Below are 19,479 nucleotides of genomic sequence, written 5' to 3'. Positions count from 1 at the left end.
TTGCTCTGCTCTCAGCTCTGGTGCCACAGAAATGGCTTGCAGCTGGGTGCCTCTGTGATAGGGAATGTCCAGCTCCTGCACTGCAGGGCTGGGATTGAGCACACTCAGTCACAGTCTCGGGGTGTTTGTACACATGACAGGGGTTTAGTCCCCTAAACTGAAACAGTGTGTTTTTAACTGAGATGATTAAAAACCCACCATTTCAATTTAGGGAGTTCCATCACCATTATGGCAAGGGGTCCAATACTTTTCTTTTTTTTTTTTTGTGGAGCCTGCCTACATCTGCCATGGCCGGGGGGGGCGGGGGGAGAGCTTCTGGTGGGTGAATGGTCCCTGACTTGGGCCCCAGTCCTTCCCTCCACAGTGGCAGCACCCCCTGGGGCTGTCTGGGCAGGCTGCTAGGGGGCTGGATGCTGCCTCAGCTCGGGCTCTGGGAACATTTGGATTGGGTTGGGTGCTACCTCCAAGCTGGGGCAGCACCTGCCCACTAGCCACTCACCCGGGTGGCCCTGGGGGGCACCACCACTGTGGATGGAAGGACTGGGACCCCCCACAGCTCATGGCCTGCTGGCAGCTCAGCCCCTGGCTGCAGGCAGCCTTCTCAAAAAAAAGGGGATTGGGCCCCTCACTGGTTTTTTTTTTTCTGGTGGAGCCTGCCTGCACGAGCTGGCTGTGCAGTCCCGGAGCTGCAGGGGTCCCCAGTCCTTCCGTCCATGGTGGTGGCGCTCGCTGGGGCTGGCGAAGAGGAGTGCTAGCGGGTTGGGGGCTGCTCCAGCTTGGAGGCCGCACCCCACTGGATCCAGCTCTTCTCTGAGCCCACCCAGGGAGCAACACCTAGCGCACTTCCAGTGGGTGGGCTTAGGGAAGAGTTGGATATAGTGTGGTGCTTTCTCTGAGATGGGGCAGACCACTGCCTGCTAGCACCCTGCCCAGGTGGCCCCAGGGAGTGCCACTGCCATGGAGGGAAGGACCAGGGCCCCCCACAGCTCAGGGTTGTGTGGCCTGCCAGCAGCTTGCACAGGCAGGCTCTGCTGGAAAAAAAATAAAAGTAGCAAGGGGCCCAATCTTTTTTTTGTTTTGTTTTGTTTTACGGAGCCTGTCCATATCTCCCAGGGCCAGGGGGAGACCTGCCAGTAGGCCCTGAGCTGCAGGTGGCCCCAGTCCTTCCCTCCATGGCAGCAGTACCTCCCAGGGTCATCCGGGTAGGCATCTTGCAGCAGGCCCTGGTCCTTCTCTCTGTGGTGGTGGTGCCTCCATGGGCTACTCAGGAGGACAGTTAGCAGGTAGGTGCTGCGCCAGCTCAAAGGCAGCACCCAGCCTGATCCTGTTTTCCAAGTCCAAGCTGGGACAGCATCCAGCCCACTAGTAGCTTGCCCAGACAGCCTCAGGGGGCGCCGCCGCCATGGAGGGAAGGTCTGGGGCCCCCTGCAGCTCACCCCCCCATCATGGGAAATGTGGGCAGGCTCCACAAAACAAAAAAAAGGTTCAGTGCACTTGCCAGCAGCCCACCTCTCCCATGGCGGAGGGGGGCGAGCTGTCCAAAGGCTGCAACATTACAAATAGCTACGTTGCAAACTAAACTACATGTGGATGTGGTTTAGTTTGCAGTGTAACAAACTCATTTAAACCGTAAAAAAATAAAACCCGCATGTGTACAGTGTCACCATTAAACCTCAGTAATGGGTAATTTTCATCAGGTGTACAAACACCCTTGCAGTCCAGAGGCCAGGTAAGAACTGTATGGTGATAGAGCAATTTCAGTGAAGATAGAATTGCCAGAGACTTTAGGTGCCATGTACTAACATGTCTCTGTTTAGCTTGTGAAAATGAGATTTTACAGAGGCTTATAACTGGGGCAAAAACACCCCCTGAACAGGGCAGCCTCTGCCAAATGCTGGGTATTCACTCCAGCACTAGAAAGAACTAGAGAGGCTCTCAACTAAATAGTTACAAACATGGTTTCAAAATTAACAAAACAAGTTTTTCTCTATTCTCATTTTGAGAATCAACTGGATTGTTTAAGCCACCATTTCTTCCTGCCTGGAACAGACACTTGGGAAATTTGTTTAAGTCCAAATTGTTTAAGTTTGACAAAGATGTGAGTGAAGAAAAACAGAGTCTAATAACAGAAAGGGTCAAGTAACTTGAACTACAGGCCTCATTACCAACACTGCCTTTAAAAAAACACGTCTATGTACCTTTACCTTTCAGAAATGGTGTGCTCAACAGGAGACTGCTTATTGTAGGCCTCAAGTGATGAGGAATAACATATGCAACAGGTGAAGAACACTGGCTAAGTGCCTGTGGTCATGTCTTACTCTAGTAGCTGGCATACTTATCCTCACTGACTATAGTATCCTGTTTCTCATAGCTCAAGCTTTTGATTCAGGGGTTGAGATGCTGGATCCTAATATTCAGTACTAACCCATGGTCTAAGTATTTGGTCATGGGTCTTTTAGACACCCCCACAAAACCTCATGGAGATAAAACATAGCTTAGTCCATGACTCTGGAAAGAATGATGCACATACTGTCACTTCAGTGGGTGGAAAGTCAAAGTCATACAATAGTGGGGCCTTACTGTGTGATTTGCTTCGACCAAAATGCAACAAAATACTTCCTTTCCTTTTGGTGAAGCCTCTATCTATAAAGGGGCAGTGATTAACAATAGTGTTTTGGCCTGGATTGGTCAAAATGTAAAAAAAGAGCATTCCTTTGTGGCATAAGCAGAGCCGTACCTCAGATTTCCTATCAAGTACATCCATGCTGCTCACAGTTAAGATAATATTCTCTATCTAGAGAGTCGTTGCTGTGACATTCAGTAGAAATCAGTAAATTGTTTTCATCCAATACAAAACAATAACATTAAGTTAAACTTTTAAGCAAAATTCATGCACAGTGTAATTCAGACACGCAAGCTTAGCCTCTTTGGGAATTACTCAAGCACCAGACGAGAAAGCAGCAGTAATTAAAGACTTATCACTAACAGTTTCAATTGAGAGTCTAAAATATTCATGTAATTTAGATTTAATACAAGGACTATTGTACTCCCTGTTAAGTAAGTAAGTGTCATTTCATTCTTATAAACAATATTTGAGCATTAAGAGTTAACAAGGAAGCCTGAGATGTGTACAGTGCTATCAGTTGTCTTTTGTAAATCTTTGAGTATTTGCACAAAAAGACCAGACTCCTCCCTGATGTATTTTAACTCCATTGACTTAAGTGGATAAGCCAGAAATGGACTTTTCACCAAATTTACTGAAATTAACATAGTGACAGCAAAGGTTATTTTTTAAATGTTAATACAAAATATTCAACATCTACAAAAAATCCAGTCTTTTCAACCATTTAAGGATGGATTTAGATGGCCATAATTGTATTGAACGATATTTTGTGTCAGGGTGTTTCCACTGAAAACCAAAACTGTGCAAATGATTTTTTCCGTTTCTTTCAGTGACAAAAAAAAATGAAAAAAATAATTTAATTGTGAATCAACCTCCCCTCTTGTTATTACTGGGGCCAGGATTCATTTTACTTTGTTGTGTTTTCACTTTCCTTAGAAGCACTGGGTGTTGGCTTTGGCTGCAATCAAGGCTTGAAAATTTTACTGGGGTGTGCTACTGCTTTTGGTGGGTGTCCTGGGGCATGGCAAAGGCACGAACCCCAAAGGGTCCAAGGGGAACCCTGAGGGGGGCAGCATACCACGGGGAAAGGAAAGGGGAAGAAAGAATAAACAAAAACAACTTACCGGCGGCAGGAATCGCGGTGGGGCTGGAAGCAGCGGCAGGAATCACGGCGGAGCGGAAAGCAGTGGCGGGTCCCGCGCGGCTCATTAGCCGTGGTTTGTTTAAAGGGGAAACAGTTGGGGAAGCGGGGGAGGAGAACCAACGCGGGAGGATAAGAAGGGAGAGTGAGTGGGCAGAGGTGGGGGAGAGGCGGCAAGAGAGCGTGGGAAGAAGAGCTCCAGAGTGCACCAGGAAGGTGGAGGAGCCGGAGAACGTTGCTGCCGTCTCACAGGAGGAATCTGAATTCTGCCCAAGGGAAGACGCTGCCATCAGTCCTGACAAGACCCAGGTGTCTCGAATGTATGTAACCCTGGGGGGCACGAGGAGAGCCGAAGCTAAAGGCGTCGTCAACGCAGGTGGAGGATGATGGATACAGGAATTAAGAGGGGATCCTCAAAGGAAGAGGGACTGAGACCCTACGTCTGGGATACAGGACCCCGACCAAAATTCGTTGGCAGAATATTCCCCCGATAGGGAGCTTAGCTTATTTTTGGGGGAGGTGATCCCTTCAGCCTTGTGGTTAATTTAGTATTTTCTTTTCACTACTAGTGTGGCTTGTTTTGTTGGCATTGTTCTCTGTATTATTACTGTTCAGGGCTATTGAGTTAGAAGGAGCCAAGGCCTCTAAAGGTTAGACTGGCCGAGAAGGAACCAGGGCTTCCTGGGCCCCGGCGTCAGCCTAGCTGGAACCCAGAGGGACCCCACATCAAGCAGAGGGTCATTCGGCGTCAACCCCTATAGCACAGTGCTGAGGCGGGGTCTATGGCGAGGTGCAGGGGAGGTGGAGCCTCGCGAAGAACATCACACTTCGGTCTTGGGGAGGTAGCCAGCGTCAGGCAACCAGACCCCTCCACCACTGAAATACCATCGAAGTTGTGGCAGGCGGGATAAGGAGGGGAAGACCACCTGAAGCGGAAGATTGAGGACTACTCCCTTAAGAGACGGAGCGGAAGGTTACCACCAGGCCCCTGGGCAAGGCGGCAAGGGACTGAGTAATCGAGGCCCAGCGGGTGCACTGGGGCTTAAAAAAATAAAACCCTGGAGGTTGCCGGCTAGAAGGTCTTGATTCTCCACTCAGGGTCAGAGTGATTGCCACATTTGGAATCAGGAAGGAGTTTTACCCAGGGACCAGACTGGTATTTTTGTTTGTTTTTGCCTTTCTCTCTAATGGGGGCATGATCCTCTTCCTTGGCTCTCCTGAGAGTATTTTAACAAACTATTTCCTGTCGTTTCAGTGGCAGGATATTGATGGTATCCTTGCTGTACCTGTGGCAAGTTAGGTTGCTGTTGCTGTTTTCAGGCACTGTGCCTGGTAGCTGTGGATGTGGGTGGTTTGTGCAGTTTTCAGAAGAGGTTAGACAAACATCTATTAGATAGGGATGCTGCTACCTTGAGCAGGGGATTCTTCTTGATGTCCTCCTGTGGGGCAAAGGTTTTTCTGAAGTACCTGGCTCAGCCCTCTTACTTTACAAGGCTGGCACTGAGGTCCAAATCTCTCCGAAAGCGGTGGATCAACACCTTGCGATTGCTGGGTTGTGATTAAGGCACAGGCCTTTCTCTGTCTCAGCACCCATAGCTGATTTGATGGATGCTTGCCTGCACTTCTGATGGCTTATTAGCTCCAGCTCAGTTTTCTGATGTCATATCCCAAGCTCTGTGCACTCACACCCTCATTTCTTCCAGCCTACAGTACTGGTGCTGATCTCATGAGACTGACGCCATACACTAGACTCCAAAAATTCCTGGGACCAAAATAAAGGGAGGAGAAAAGAATGAACTGCTCTGCATTCCTCTACTGATCTCTGTATGATAAATTTGGGGTAAACCATTAAAATGTAATGCCTACAAAAATGCACACCTCTGCTTGGCTGCCCCAAGGAGGGATTTGCTGGATATTTCTTATTGCTGCCTTGGTGCTCTCCCCTCCTGCTTTTTTTACAGTCCCACAAACCCCTTCCTGCACTACAGTTGCAAAATACAGCTGTAAAATAAGCAGTGAAAATCCAACAAACATAAAACTCCTTTAGCACGAACTGGGCTTTCCAATTCTTTTTTCACGAGGGATTTCTGTGAACTGCAGAGTTTCCTGTCATTGAACAGCAGTTGTGGTAAGAACATGTGATGGCTTTTCTTTTCTTTTCAAGTACAATAAAACTGTCTCAGCTACTGTTCACAAATACCCTTCTCCCTTGCCTTGACACCCTGGGATCATTCTGCTGCGCAGCTGAGGATACATCTATATTGGAGGCTGCAGTATAGCATAGAGATGCATGAATTAGCTTTAAACCAGGGGAGTCAAACTCTCCTCAGCCCCCAAAACTGGATCATAAAGCTCCTTGCAGACCAGATATAGTTCTGGACATGGTGACAGTGGCAGAGCATGCAGTAGTGACGGCCATGGGGATTAACACAGCTATTGCTTACCTCCCTCTCTGATATGTAGCCTCAACAGGGCTTTATGCTCCAGACTTTGGTGATGGACCCCATTCCCAGCTTCCCTGCCCTAATTCCCAGTCCCTCCATGATCTTGTGGCCCACAATCGTGACACTTCTGCTCTAAACCTTTTCTGGCAGAGCTTTGTGAAGCCAGTACTTGAACTAGCTTGTTTAGAGCCAGCTTGGGCATCTCCACACTACACTGGAGACTTTTGTGTAAACATACCTTCATGAAATAAGGTCAACCTATCTGTGAAGATAGGACTCTCGTTGCCAAAGGCAGGGCCATGTCCTCAGCCTCAGGAGCCCTATTCACATGTTTAGCCCTGGAAGCTGTGGCGATGGCATCATTGCAAGGGCTGCTACATTCTTGTGATTTTGACTTCTGGCAATAGCAAGCTTGCTGGTCTAATGTTAAAGGAAGAGACTGGCCTCTGTCACCTCACTAGCTTAGCATCTCTAGCCCATTAAGTTTATCTGAAGGCACACGCTTTAGTGAGGTCATTGGGTTAAGTCCCCAGGCAGGCCTGGTGGATATCAAGGTAGACGACTGATGCTACTAATTCATGACCTCTTGTTTGTTTTTCTGAAGTCAAGGCACAGCTAGTAAAGTTTCTAGCTCAGCACTTCTAGTTTCCTGGACTTATGCTAAGGTGCAGGCCTTAGTGAAGTCATTGGATCAGCTTCTGTGAGGTTGCTGGCTCATAAAACACACTTTCATTTCTTATGGACTCTTGCATAGTAACTACAGTCAAAAGTTTGCAAAGCTAAACAATAAATAGCAACAATAATTTAAAGAGAAAGTGCCCCAGAACTTCACTCAAATCTTACTGTGACACAGACACTTTTTAATAGTTGAAAAAAGAGGTGTTAAGTTTTTAGTTTGTTATTTCTCATATCCTTGTGCCCCTAACTTTCCAGATTTCACCTGGGAATGGAAGGAAAGTTGTCAAGATGCTGCAAGGAAAGTTTTCCTTCTGTATTTAAAGCCAAGCTAGAAGAAAGCAGTAATAGATAGCTTGTGGGAGAAACTCTTCTTGTGAGTTTTCCAATCCAGTTTTGCTGACCCAAGTATTTGGTATACTTCAGAAAAGCTTTGGCTAAGTATCGAAGCCTTTGAGTTTTTGTCTGAAGCAAACTCAGATTCTGAACCTTTAGAGAGCAATTCACCTTGTAGTTCTGTTACAGGAACAAATGAACAGGGTGAGAACTCTTTGGGTGCAGTTAATATGAAGGTATGGGTACTGCCATTTAGCTCTTCTCTAGAGATTATTATACTCCATATCTGGTTACCGATAAACAGTCATGCTTGGCTTAGGAAGACTGCTTCATTTCTGTGGACTTTGTTATTCCCCATGGTTTGCAGTGTTGCTACTGAGTTGCATTGGTGCATAAGACAGTTTATGACAAAGCTTCTTGTCTTACCCCTGCAAAAGGTGTGTTGACAGGAAACTTTACAGGTTTCCTTCCAAAAGGTGACATTCACACAAGGAAAATTACAGTATGGTAACTAACGGGGGGGCAACCAGAGAAGCAGTCCTGTTCACTGCCTTTGGGGCTGCTTGATTGTCCTGACAGAAACTGAACAAGTCATACTTTCCATGAAAAGCAGTTTCACACTATGAATTCATAGGAAGTTGATGGTCATAAGAAACTACATATTATGGGAAATCATCCAATTAAATATGTTAGAAGTACATGTGTTCCACTGTTTCCTGAATTTGAAACGAGAAAAGGATGCTGACTGGTTTTCGTCAGAATAGCAACTCTGTAGCAATCAGTGTTTCCCAAAAAAATCACACTTTTTTCTGGATTTCTGAATTTCATGTTATCTCAGTTGAAAATCATTGAGATTAGATATAAAGTCAGAAAAGATCTGGAGTGGGACCTAGAAGTGTTGAAAATCACTGATCTAGTTGGTCCCACTTCGGGGTGGGGGGACGACTGTAATCTGCTGCCCCCTGGTCTTTCCACTGTCTGCCTCTTCCCAACCCCTGGTCTGTACCTTCTAGTGCTGATGCTGCTCCTGCAGGGTCTCACGCCCTGGTGACCACCCTAGAGATCCCTTGTGTCAGACCTGAGAGCATAGTTGGAGTGGAGGGGACAAGCTGTGCTGCTTAGTGCAGCTCTGTCAGCACACTTTTGGGAGTATGGGGGTGGTACAGGGATTGCCTGAGGGTAGGGAAGGGTGGGAGAAGGCAAAAGCCATGGCAGCAGTCCCCAGAGGAGCAGTCACAAGCACTCCTGGACTGGCTGGGACAAGTACAGGGGGCCAGATGGGAGAAGAGAGCATTTACCCCTAATGGGATTTTGCAGCACATTTTTGTCACTATCACAATACACCACTGTGCCACAGAACACACTTTGGGAATAAGTGGTGTAGATCTATCTTACTTTAGCTTAGTTCCCAATATGGCAAAGCACTTACACATGTTTAAACCCCATGAAAGTTCACTGCAGTATCTTCACTGGCTTCAGGGACATAGGACTGAAGAAAGAGATATTGAGGGAGAAGTCACAAGTGATATGTATTTTAAAGCAAGGCTGTTGATGACAGACACTGAATCAGAACTAACCTATTATTAAGTACAGCTTTCTAGATTCATGCCTCAGCAAAATCCAGAATCGATTACTTAATTCTCATGAGTGAATTCTCCCTCTTAGAATTTGAGGCTCATAAAGTCATTTTGTTGATCTAAACCCAAAAAGACAATTTAAGAACTGCGCACATCAGTCTTCCTACATTTCATTATTTTCCCCAATTCTAATTTCTGTCAGTCATGGGCTTTAGCTGTCAATAGGAACCTCACTAGAACAGACCATTGTGAATAAGAGAAGTCTTAGAAAATGCAACCTTACACACAGTTCTCTAGGTTTTTTACCACCTGTAGCCATTTTGGAAAAGAATTGGTTGAATTATGAAGATGTATCCTCCTCGATCATTCCCTGCATGCTTACAGCTTTGTAGCAATGCCAGTAATTTGACATACAAAATTAATGTTGGGCTACCCAAGTGATGTGCAGTGTATTGACTATTTTACCCTAATTATGAAGTCTAACTTTCTTCTAGTTCCAAGTCTGTAAAAGAAAACTTTTCTGTATTGTGCTTACTTAAGACAAATGAAATATGGATGTGTAGGAAACTGTAGTAGCACGTGATGGAGGAGGTTAACCATTCATCATGCTAACTGCTAAAAACAATTTTTGTTAAAGTTGACTTGCACCAGCTAAACTTAGTTGCACTTTGTGTTGATGCATTAAAACAGGAGCTTTGCTGAAGGTCTGAGTAGACTTCTGCAGTTGCAATAGTTACCCATGCATTCCCTGCATAATGCATTTGAACTAAAAACTTGTTCAGGTAAATGTATGGAAAGTAACAGGTTGTGACTGTAAAACATTTTGTTTATAGCAGATGTTTAACACCAGTTGAGGGTCTGATCTTAAATGCTTTTATGTTTTTATTTTCTGACATGGAAAAGAAAAAAGAAAGTTATCTCCATGAAATGAAAAGACAAAACAAAATGAAAAAAAGATTTACTATGCTTTTGCAGGTATTATCTTTCATCCAATTTTTGAATAGGTTTTTACCAGCTTTAGAGACAGACATTGTGAACTGACAGCTGAAGTTTATAATCCAAGGGGATCCAAGTATATGCAATATGCTCTGTATTGCTAGTGTTGGAATTCTGTTATTGCTTTGGTGGTCCAGGAATTATGAGAGGCAAGGATTTTTGTGGATGATATCATTGATTGGGCCAACAGCATGGTTGAGATAGATGTAGAGAAGCATTTGATTGAGAAGAATTCTTCCCCAGGTCTGAGGAAAGATGCAGGCACAGTGATGATTAAAACCATAGTGAAAGGCTGTAAAACTGGAGAATAGAGAAATTCCCAAACAACAGGCAAAAGGACAACTTGATCAGTTTGGTGATCAAGACCTTTCAAAAGGGAAGAGTGTTGTTATGTTTGTCCCACGGCCTTCATAAATAAATGATTCCAGCCATAAATATGAGAAAGAGTGGTGCCAGTCTAGCAGTCACAGAATATATTGTAAACTTAAAGTGAAACTTTACATGCATTGGCACAGAAAGTAACTTTAAATTCATACATCCAGATTCAATATGTCTACATCTCACAAAGCTTGTTAAGTAGGGTCTTCATCATCTGTGAACTGCAGAGGTTAGTGAATATCAGAAAAATTACAATGGCCTATGTTCACTCTCTGTGTTAAATCCCTGGTATCTAGTGTCCAACTGACTGATGAATTTTTGTTCCCACACTTGTCTTTTAAAGGTGTTGGGGAGATTTCGTTAAAGCACAACAACTGTAAGGTCACATAGGGAGTATTTTTTCTGTGAAAAATGTTTTCCTACCTGTCCTTTATTTTTTTTTCAGTGGTTATTTATTACGATGCATAGTTTTAATCAGTTTCATCTGCATAGCTTCCATGAGGCATTTGGTGTACTGGAATAGATGTGTATGATCTGTGGATTCTGATGCTTTTGCTATGGGGAATGTTAATTGTTGTGGCAGCAGAGAAGTGTTGAAAGGTTGTGCATTTATTGGGGCTAGGTCTTACTAGATGTCCATTGATTAGCAGGGAGTTTACTTCTAATGATCAGTTTGGGCAAGATTAGGGGGCTGAAATAGGTCTCGGAGTCCTGAGGGAGGGTACTGTGATACCTGAAAGTTTTTCTATATCTATACCAACCATATAGTTGGTCCAATCAAATAAATCACCCACAAGAATTCTTCTCCATTGCATATCTCCTGGACCATCAGTACAACAACGCTTCAAGCAGGAATAATCTTTGTGGACTTCCAGATCAAAGTGCAAAGAGCAGCCCCCAGAAGGGAAAGGTGACTCAGTTAATTTCTGGTTGCCATCCCACACATCCTATAACATGTTTAATAGAAAGCTATTAAAGGTAAATTTTGCAAAATTATAGCCTTGATTCTATGAACCAAAATACTGCTGCAGTTGCAGCAATCACAACTATCTGTACAAATCAGGAGATTCTGGATACATACAGATATTGACAGTCTGAACTATCATTTGTGTCACGCTGCTACTGCTGCACATGAGGACCGGATAAAACTTCAGGACTTTTAGCGGGCGGTGGGGTTGTGCAAGTCGGGCTTACACGTGATTGTAATTAACAATTAACAAGGAGCAGATGGGATGATGTGAGAAAATCAAAGAATTTTTTAATTACTTATGGCTGCAGCCGTGGATGACAGAAGATAGAAGCAAACAAAGTGAATACAACGAGCAGACATGTCCCGGTAAGTATAAATGGCGTCCGGGGTTGCTAGGCATGGACGGGAGGCGGGAGCTAGATGATCAGTCTAGTGTCCCCTTTTTACAATGGAGTGGATAACGATGACCTCGCTCTGGTGCGGCTAGGGGCTCCTTTATATTGTTCCGATGACACATGTGATGGCAAGCTGACGAACGGTAAGTTCGCCCTATCACTGATTTTAAAAAGCGCGTGCTTTTCTTTCCCCTCCCTGGTCCCATGGCACGGGGGCGGGGACTCCCGCCATCTTGTTGCCTCATGCATGCGGTCACATTAAGGAGACAATTTGCACATGCAGGTGATGGGTGTTGGATGGTCTTCATCTATCCCTATTTCAGCATCTGGCTGCAGATGTATAATTTGCATTTTGAGTACATAGTTTTAGAAAAGTCTTAATAAGAATTTTTAAAACCACAAATTTGCTCCAAGTTGGTGAGTTGATCATATCTTTACTTAGTATTACAATGAAATTACTCATACATGGCTAAAAGTTTCATAGTTTCATAGTTGTTAGGGTTGGAAAGGACCTCAATAGATCATTGGTTCTCACCCCCTGCCCTGGGCAGGAAAGAGCCAGGTGTCCAGTCTCCTCTTAAAGACTCCCAAGGTAGGGGAGAGCACCACCTCCCTTGGAAGCCCATTCCAGATTCTGCCAACCCTTACTGTAAATAAGTTCTTCCTGATGTCCGACCTAAATCTGCTTTCCGTCAGTTTGTGGTCATTGTTCCTGGTTATTCCAAGGGGTGCCCTGATAAACAAAGCATCTCCAATTTCTTGCTGCCTATCCCCCCTAAACAGCCACAAGATCCCCTCTCAGCCTTCTTTTGCGGAGGCGGAAGATATCTAGGTCCCTCAGTCTCTCCTCATAGGGCCTTGTAAGGACCCTGGATTTCAGAAAAGCAGACTTCAACGAGAAGTATAAGAGTATTGCTCGGGCATGCAGGGATGAAGTTGGGAAGGCAAGAGTGCAATAGAAGTTGCAGCTGGTAAGGGATGTGAAGGGTAATAAGAAGGGTTTCTACAAGTATGTCAGTAACAAGAGGAAGGTTGGGAAAGTGTGGGTCCCTTACTGAATGAGGGAGGCAACCTAGTGACAGAGGATGCAGAAAAGGCTGAAGTACTCAATGCCTTCTTCACCTCACTCTTCAAAGCCAAGGTCAGCTCCCAAACTACTGCATCTGGCAGCACAGTTTGGGGAGGAGGTGAGCAGCCAACAGTAGCAAAAAAGCAGGTCAGGCACTATTTAGGAAAGCTGGGTATGTACAAGTCTATGGGGCCAGATGGGATGCCCCTGAGGATGTTGAGGGAGTTGGCTGATGTGATTGCAGAGCTGTTGGCCATCATCTTTGAAAACTCATGGTGATTGGAAGAGGTCCTGGATGATTGGAAAAAGGCAAACTTAGTGTCCATATTTAAAAATGGAAAAAGCAGGATCCAGGGAACTACATACCAGTCAGCCTCACCTCTGTCAGTGGAAAAATCATGGAGCAGATCCTTAAGGAATCCATCTCTAAACACTTGGAGGAGGAGAAGGTGATTAGGAACAGTCAGCATGGATTCAACAGGCATGCCTGACCAACCTGACTGCCTTCTATGATGAGGTGACTGGCTCTGTGGATGTGGGGAGACTAGTGGATGTGATATACCTTGATTTCAGCAAGGCTTTTGATACATTCTCTCATAACTTTTTTGCAGGCAAAATAAGGAAGCTTGGGCTGGATGAATGGACTGTGAGGTGGATAGAAAACTGGCTGAAGCATTGGGCTCAGAGGGTATTAATCAATGGCTCGATGTCTAGTTGGCAGGTGGTCTCAAGTGGAGTACCCCAGGGGTTGGTCCTGGGGCCGGTTTTGTTCAATATCTTTATCAGTGACCTGGAAGATGGCATAGAGTACACCCCCAGCAGGTTTGCAGATGACACCAAGCTGTGGGGGGGAGTAGTAGATATGCTGGAGGGTAGAGCTAGGATTCAGAGTGACCTAGACAAATTGGAGGACTGGACCAAAAGAAATCTCATGAGGTTCAACAAGGACAAGTGCAAAGTCCTGAACTTAGGACTCAACAATCCCGTGCACCAGTACAGGCCTGGGGCTGACTGACTGGGCAGCAGTGTAATGGTGGAAATCGGGGCCTGGCTCACTTAGTTTATGTGAAGTAGGTCAACAGATAACCCTTATCTGACCCACCCTCAAGAGACACTGGAATAGAGTGCTGTGCGCAGCCACGTGCTGTGTGCAGAGCCCTGGCGTGACGGGTGCACTATCCCTATAAAAGGCTCATGATTGACAGAAACTGGGCGTGTCTGGGTGTGTGTGGGACTGGGAGCATCTGAGCTTGGTGTGTGGGGTGCATGTGTGTGGCTGAACTGAGGTGGGACTGTGAGAGGGAAAGAAGTCAGGGAGAGAGAGAAAGATGGAGAGACTGAGTGGCTGTTTAACTGTGTGGACTGCGGAGGTTCCTGGTCCTGGGCCCAGTCGCCATGAGAGATCTGTCTGCCACTGGAGCAGGAAGGGTTGGCTCCCCAGGCCTTTCCCTCCAGGTGTCTTTCACGCAAAGTAGCAGCTCTCTGTTCTGTTTGGTAAGCAGTACCCCATTCCCCTCTGGGTATTGAGGTTCTTCTTCTTCTCGGCAGGTGTCCGAAGAAGATTAGAAGCCATTGTCTGAGGTGCAGTCATCTCCAGTCCAACAACTGGAGCCAAACTGAATAAAGTCCTCCTGTCCTTTATAATAAAGTTCAGTCCTCGTATGTTAGTTGTTGTACTTGGGATCTGATAGATAATTAGACTAAGTGTGTTCTTGTGTAATTGTATACTTACCTGTTCTTGTCAATGTTATAATAAACCATCTTGTTTGTGTACTGTTATCAATTCTCTTAGTTATTTATTTAATAAAAGCGGTGATTAGATACGTTGTAGGCAAAGAACCACCCCACCTCTCTCAGGGTTAATTGACAGAGAGAACCGCTGTTTGGGCGGGCTTGGATAATTAAAGACTAAATTGATAATTAACCCCCAACAGCAGCTCTGCAGAAAAGGACCTGGGGTTATAGCAGACAATAAGCTGAATATGAGCCAACAATGTGCCCTTGTTACCAAAAAAGCTAACAGCATCCTGGGCTGCACTGCTGGTGTGTTGCCAGCAGGTCAAGAGAAGTGATTATTCCCCTCTATTTGGCACTGGTGAGGCCACATCTGGAGTACTGTGTTCAGTTTTGGGCCCCACACTACAGAAAGGATGTAGACAAATTGGAGAGTCCAGTGGAGGGCAAAAAAATGCTGAGGGGGCTGGTGGATATGACTTATGAAGAAAGGCTGAGGGAACTGGGTTTATTTAGTTTGCAGAAGAGGAGACTGAGAGGAGACTTAATAGCAGTCTTCAACTACCTGAAGTGGGGTTTGAAAGAGGATGGTGCTAAACTGTTCTCAGTGGGGGCAGATGACAGAAGAAGGAGCAACAGTCTCAAGTTGCAGCAAGGGAAGTTTAGGTTAGAGCTGCTATACATGTGTGCAGAGCCTGCGTGCTCTGATGCACTGGAAATCAATTGAGTCTGCTGGAGCATGGAAACTGATGTGCTCTGGCAGCCTTCCACATCACGTGTATTGCTGTCCCCATGCATCTCGGTGCTGAAGAAATGGTGAAGGGGCACTTTGAAATAAAACATGTTTGATGAGAGTTAGTTCAAAGCACCCCACCACCATTTTTTCAGCGCAGGGACACTAATAAAAGTGGCTGGCACTTTTAATTAGTGCAGCTTGCTAATTAAAATGCTTAGAGCTGCATCCCACAGCACATGTAAAAATGCCCTTAGATATTAGGAAGAATTTTTCTTACTAGAAAGGTAGTAAAACACTGAAACAGGTTACCGACAAGTTGTAGACTCTCCATCCTTGGAGGTTTTTAAGACCTGGCTAGACAAAACCTTGGCTGGGATGATATGGTTGGGGATGATCTTGCTTTGAACAGGGGGTAGGCCTAGATGACCTCCTGAGGTCCCTTCCCACCTTAATTTTCTATGATTCTTTGATTCTATTGAAATGTATTATTCTCTCTCTACAGTTTCATAAGCTAATTTTCCAGGACAAGAGCTTTTGAGAAAAAACCCCCAATAACATTCTTATTACATTATTTTTTCCCATTACAAATGGGGATAGATCCTTTCCTAGTCTTCCTCCCTACTTCTCTGTCTCTTTCTCCCATACCTTGAAGTATATATGTAATAAATGGCTGTCCTAGATACAAGACAGGGTAGATTTGCATCTTATATACTAACTAAATCATAGATGTATAGCATGAGCTTTTGTGAGCCTGGGCTGTTCTATATGTGGACAGATAAAATAGATGATTTCCAAAGCAAGAATACCACATTTATCAAAGTGGGTCATCCACGCCATTCTTTAGAAACAAATTGGTTACCTTTTACTGTGCCTAAATTAGCCTAAGATAGGGAAAGAAGGTAAGATTTTGACTAGGTCTTTTTGTGGTTGATGGGAAATAGCTTTTCTGTCTGAAATATCCATTGAATCCATAAGCACCTTGGGAGGAAAAACCTGCAGCATCCTTATAGGCTCAGCAGTGTTACTGTTTTCTTATCTTATGGTCCATCATGAATGATTATGCTGAGACTACACTATAGAAATTAAAAAGCTGGGTTCTTAGGGCCTGCTCATTTGTATGAAATGGGGACTCCTTTGGTTAGACAGTGTTATCACTGGAAATGGATATATTATGGCCTTGTGTTGACTGGGTACCTAATAGCATGCCTAACAACCTGAATAGATTCATAGTTCTTTGCAGGATGCTCACTCCAAAGTGGCCAGTGTCAATGAATCAAGGGACCAATTGATGTAATACCTTTTTCTTTGCAAAATGACACCACATTTTAAATTTGCAATTGTTAATCCAATTACAAAGTTACTGTTCAGGGCAGTGATGCTGTGTTTGGAGGAATGCAGTCCTCCTACAGATATATTTATAAGTAGGACATATAAGTGCACATGTGCTCTCTTGTGTATTTTATGATGCAGTACTGTTTGTCTGGTTCCACTATAGCTGTGCCTTAACTACAGTAAAATAAATTCAAATCTAGCAAGAATTTATGAAGATGTGGACATAAATGAAAACTAACAGTGCACAATCCTGTAAAGGTGTATGAAAGAGGACCCCCTTCTAGATCTCTTTGCATAACGTATATGAGATGCTTTAAAATGAACCACCGCTCGGTGGCCATGTAGTGTTACGCTGAGGAGTCTAGTGCAATTTTGTGACAATCAGATACAAGAGATGTTTGCCTTTGTTCACACAACATGACTTGCTGGAATTGAATGGCATCAAGCAATCTTTATAAATGGCCTCCAAACTGTTATGTTGAAAATAATGGCATTTAGGTCTACAGAGTAACTCTTCTTGAATAGACCATGCACATTTTCAAAGTTTAGCATGCTGTATGTTCATTCATAGATGCTTACCCCCTCCAGCAGTCTGGTTAAATTTACAAGGAGCACTGAACACCTGGACTTGTGAAAGCTCTACTTCAGCTCCTGTTCTGCTCTGTATGTGCAACCTAAAAAAGGACAGAAACTGAGGCATGAATGGTTTTGTGCTAAAAGAGGGTGTTTTGCCAGTTTGACAGATATCATGCACAACCAAAGCTGTGCATCACATCCTTCTGTTCTGTGACAGAAGAGTTCTTTCAAACTGCTCTTTTTCTTCAGTCCTTCAAGTGACATCTCTGGGTATGGGCACACGCACATTTGGAGTGCTTCAGAAGGGAAATATTTCAAAAGGCAGCAGATGTTACATTCTTACGGTTATGTGTGGACAAGCTTGGAATGATACCAATTTAGCAAAAAACTGCTCCAACTAAAACTCCTTCATTCACTGTTGAAGTTGGAGTGGTTTTGCTAGTTTTGTATTGTTCCTGGCTTGTCCGTACATAACTGTTAGGACAAAACAGATGCGATCCTTTTGAAACTTTCCCCATTTGAAACTGCTCCACATGTACATGCATTTGTACCCTCTAAGTCAGAGGCAATTGATCACTGCCTTCCATCTTTCATGGCTATGGCAAAGCTGTAAAATGACCATTCTGTTTTGGGTACCGCTTTGTTTCGTAATGCTTCTGACATAGCCAGCTCTTTTCCATGCTTTTAGCAGTTGTCTACCTATGTTGTTGTAGAGGACATTGTATCAGATGGGCAATGGTTGGCCATTGTGTCCGCAGAAAGGCGTTATTATTTTCAGCTAGTATTCCCAACAGCCATACTCATTTTCTCAACACCTCTTCATTCTGGGGATTTTCTATATTCTTTTAGGTCCAACATTTAGACTATATTTTTAAGGCACACAGAGATAGCTCTCATAGCCAGAAATATCAGCACTATAGAACAATTGAGTAATGTCAGGCAGATGTGTAAGATTAACTTTTTGTGATACAGATACCTTTGGAAGGTATTGATTGAAATCTTTTTTGCAAGGACAGTCTCTTTTTTAACTTTTCAATCACATGTCCTGTCTGATGTTATTAACTTCTGAAAGTGTAGACACCTATACCCTTGGTCCATCACTTGATCATTGAGATACAGATCTAACCAAAATTGTGCTTTAAAAAAGTTAGCTTACTGTCATTGTCCTAATTTTCATAACATGTATTGCCATTCTACAGTTCTTGCAGGTACTGTGCAAGGCGAGTATATAGCGGAATTCCAGTGTAGTTAAAATTTTGTTTGTTCTCCAGCACAAGGGCTGAAATCTGTGAGCATGTTCCCAAACATGTGTACAAGTGCATAAAGATGATTACAAACTAAATCCACTAGCATCTCTAAAACATCAAAAGCGGGACTCTGAAATACTGTCAGAACTCCAGTGGGAATTTCTGAGTTTTCAGCTGAAACACAAAGGGCTTCAGTTAAAGAAGAAAAAAAAAATCATTATGCTTCCAAGGGCCACATGATATGGGGCATGCATTTGCAGCAGCACAAATATAGGGGCACAAATTTGTGCTGCTACTTCGTGCTGCAGTGCACGCTTCTGCTCATGTGGTTTGCAGCAGGATGTGCTGTCCTGCTGCAGGGGGGACTGGTTGGGGCATAGTGTGCCTCAGCGCAGAGCTAGCTGGCAGGCAGCCCCCACACTGAGGCACCCTGTGTCCTAGCCAGCTGGGGAGTGGCAGGTGGAGATGGGGATGCAGGCAGTCCTGGCCTGGCTGTTCCCTTGTCTCCCTGTGCCTCAGTGCAGGGACTCTGCTGTGGAGCCCCTGAGCTGAGGCATGTGGAGCCCTCATCTTGAGCCATAAAGCGCCCCAGCCAGCCACTCCCCAGCTGGCTGGGGTGCAGTGTGCCTTGAGATGGGGGGAGCAGGCAGCTCCTTGGGATGCCTGCTCCTCCATGCTGAGGCATGTGGAGGTGGGGAGCAGCCAGCCCAGGGCTGCCTGCTCCCCCTTCTCGAGGCACACTGCCCCCCAGCCAACCAGGGAATGAGTGTGCAGTGCCTCAGTATGGGGCTAAGCAGTATGTGGAGATGGGTGTTCAGGGTGCCTATCTCCATGTTCGCTCTGGCACATGGCACTTTGGCATGCCTTGTGCCCCCTTTTTTTTTTTTACAGTGATTTTTTTTGCTACCAGGAAATCATCATGATGGTATTCAACACCGAAAAATGCAAGGTTCTCCACCTTGGGAGGAAAAATCTGCAGCATCCTTATAGGCTCAGCAGTGTTACACTAGTTAGCACTACAGATGAAAGGGACTTGGGGGTCATGATAAGATGAACATGAGCCTTCAGTGTGATGTTGTGGCTAGTAAAGCGAGCAAAACGCTGGCTTGCATCCATAGATGCTTCTTGAGCAAATCCCAGGACATCATTCTTCTGTTGTACTCGGCCTTGGTGAGGCCGCAGCTGGAGTACTGCATCCAGTTTTGGGCTCCACAATTCAAAAAGGATGTGGAGAAGCTTGAGAGAGTCCA

The sequence above is a fragment of the Crocodylus porosus genome, unplaced genomic scaffold (genome assembly GCF_001723895.1).
Source record: "Crocodylus porosus isolate Cpor-Errol unplaced genomic scaffold, CroPor_comp1, whole genome shotgun sequence".
NCBI lineage: Eukaryota > Metazoa > Chordata > Crocodylia > Crocodylidae > Crocodylus > Crocodylus porosus.
This window is presented reverse-complemented; position numbering follows the sequence as displayed.